At 31.9% G+C, this 3,111-nt stretch overlaps 1 pseudogene; it reads left to right on the top strand.

Annotated features, from left to right (window-relative positions):
• Window positions 1–1,078: 1,078 nt before the first annotated feature.
• On the top strand, window positions 1,079–2,677 carry LOC143544757 (alkane hydroxylase MAH1 pseudogene; annotated as a pseudogene).
• The last annotated feature ends 434 nt before the right edge of the window (window positions 2,678–3,111 follow it).

Here is a 3,111-nt window from a genome sequence, read left to right as displayed (position 1 = left end):
TAATTATGATACAAAAATAACTTATCAACGTGGACCCATTTAGTTGAAGAATTTTACTACACTATTTAAAGTAATACAAGGTTTTTACATGGAATTCAAATAGCATGTTCACATAGACTTCCAACTTATTAATTTTTCATTTAAATAATTTTCACATGTTAACTAAGCATTAATTTTAAACGTTAAATTCTAAGTTGAAAAAAATTTCAAAATAAATGGTTATAATCATCATTTATTAAGTAATAAAGACAATTTATTGTTTTCTTTGCTATTTTTTTTTAATTTTGAGACTTTGTTAATTTATTTATTTTAGATTTTGGAAAATTATTTATGAACGTTTGGACGGGATGCATGAATGTTTGGATTGAAATGTGGTTTAAGTAACGAGGTTTGGATTATATTGTTGCTTTATTAAATGTGTGGTTTAATAAAAATTATAATTATATCTCATTGTTATATTCATATTTTTAGCATTATTTATGTTGTGTACTTAAATGTTTTATAATTTCAATAAAAGTAGTGTTTATAACATACAACTAATGTTACAACATTTACATGCGTACGCTTTATAGTTTACAACACATGACTTCAGTAGATGATGAAGTTTTCTTTTTTTGTTTCGTGATATAAGTTAGAAATATGTGACATAACATAGAATTATGTTTTAAATTGTTGTTTTTCTCTATTTGTGTTTTTATGTTGGATTCTTTTAATTAATACAACAATCTGACACCTTATGATAATAATGCTAAATTATCTAACGTTTAAAATTTATTAAAAATGTATATAACATACACACATATATATATATATATAAAGTTTTATATATTTCCTTCTGTGTGTAACAAAGGATCTAACCTAGTCCTTAAAATATCAATAGGTGTGCCTAATTTTTGGGGGCTTAATTGTTTTAGGCATAGTGAATGCTATTATATTGCATGTGATTGGTCCCATGCCAATGTTTGAGGGTACTCCCATTATACTTGTAGCGTTGTTGAAGGAAATTTTGTGGCTTACTTAAAGGCTGAAAATAAAAACACATCACAATCCCATCCATTATAAACATAAACAAATACCCATGGCTTTACTTGTATACTATGTCATTTTCTTTATATTTTTCATTCTTGTTTCGACTTTAATGATCATATATACACATAAAACACAGAGAACTGTTATTCCAACAAATTGGCCTATTCTTGGTATGATGCCAGGGATTCTTATAAACGCTCATCGATTTAATGATTATGTTACAGAAGTTATGATACAAAGCCGTGGTACATTCATGTTCAAAGGCCCGTGGTTAAGCAAGATGGACTTAATGCTTACCACTGATCCTTTAGACGTCCATCACATTCTAAGCAAACACTTCAGCAACTATCCAAAAGGTGAGAAATTTCATAATATCTTTGATATCCTAGGCGATGGAATCCTCAATTCTGATGGTAAGACATGGGAGATCCACCACAAAATCATTTTTTTTGTACTTAAGGATGCAAGATTTCAAAGTACAATGGAAACAATAACTTGGGACAAAGTGCTAAATGGGCTTCTGCCTATACTTGAATCCATTTGTGAACGTGACACTGAGATTGATTTGCAGGATATATTTCAAAGGTTTGCTTTTGACAACGTATGCAAACTACTATTCGATAATGACCCAGAAAGCTTATCTCTTGATTGTCCTTATAATCCGTGTTTGAAAGCCTTAATGGATGCTGAAGAAGCTATTCTTCTTAGACACGTTACGCCCCCATGGCTTTGGAAATTGCAACAAGCTCTTAGAGTGGGGAAGGAGAAGAAGTTGAGCGATGCATGGAGAAACCTTGATGAATTCATATAAAAGGACTTGGCTAATAAACAAAAGGAGTACAATAACATGAACCATGACGCGGAAACATTCGTATTTTTCATAGCAATTATGATAGAGCTTAAAGATCAGATCGGCACCTCAACATATCCTACGAAATTTCTAAGAGACATCTTAACTAATCTGATGGCTGCAGGAAAAGATACCATCGGCAGTGCTCTATCTTGGTTCTTTTATCTGCTTGCGAGAAACCCAATTGCCCAAGATAAAATTCTAGAAGAGATCTACATACATTTAGAGGTTAATGCAGGTAAAAGATGGAACATGAAAGAGTTAGACAAAATGGTTTACCTGCATGGAGCTTTATGTGAATCCTTAAGGTTATATCCTCCAATCCCTTTAAACAAAAAATCTCCGCTACAACCAGAAATCCTTCCTAGTGGCAACAAAGTTGATCAAAACACGAACATTATTCTCTGTTTCTATACTATGGGAAGGATGAAATCGATATGGGGGGAAGATTGCATGGACTTTAAGCCTGAAAGGTGGATTTCTAACACCGGAAGAGTCAAACATGAGCCATCATACAAGTTCCCTACATTTAACGCAGGACCAAGAGCTTGTTTAGGTAAGAATATGGCATTGTGTGAGCTCAAGATAGTGGCAACCACAGTAATTTACCATTACCACACTCAGTTAGTGGAAGGTCATCATGTAGTTCCAGCAGATTCAACGGTACTTATGATGAAGCATGGTCTTAAGGTCCGATTAAATAAAAGAAGTGATTAAACTAAACTGATCAAGTTAAATATCGACTTGGAATAATTTTATTGTGTACTATTTGCTATTTGAACTTAATATTTTATAACCTCGATGCGTACTAGGTTCGTATAATTATATTTTGTACCATTTGCTATTGTATTTATCATCAATGCAATCTAGGTTTTGAAGTGAGAACAATAAGGTGTTCTTGTAATTACAAAAGAATATGACTATATGTATCAATGTATGTATACTAAACTTGGCGGTAACAGATGGTGAAGTTCTATATTTAAACAATTACAATGAGTAAAGGTTGAAAATCATTTTGTTGGGACAATGCCCCAAGCAAAGTTTCTAACCCGTCTACTAACAAGGATTTGAAATCTAAACAACATGTTCCAAGAACCTAACCTAATAACATACATTTTATTACAAAACAAAAACACAATTCATAGTTTCAGATAACCAAACAAAAGCCCGAATATAGACGATTATTCAAAAGCATCAACACATTAGGCTTCAATTTTTATTTTATTTTTTGC

The sequence above is a fragment of the Bidens hawaiensis genome, unplaced genomic scaffold (genome assembly GCF_021521415.1).
Source record: "Bidens hawaiensis isolate Kalapana, Puna unplaced genomic scaffold, B.hawaiensis_p1.1 tig00013745_1, whole genome shotgun sequence".
Classification (NCBI taxonomy): domain Eukaryota; kingdom Viridiplantae; phylum Streptophyta; class Magnoliopsida; order Asterales; family Asteraceae; genus Bidens; species Bidens hawaiensis.
This window is presented reverse-complemented; position numbering and strand designations above follow the sequence as displayed.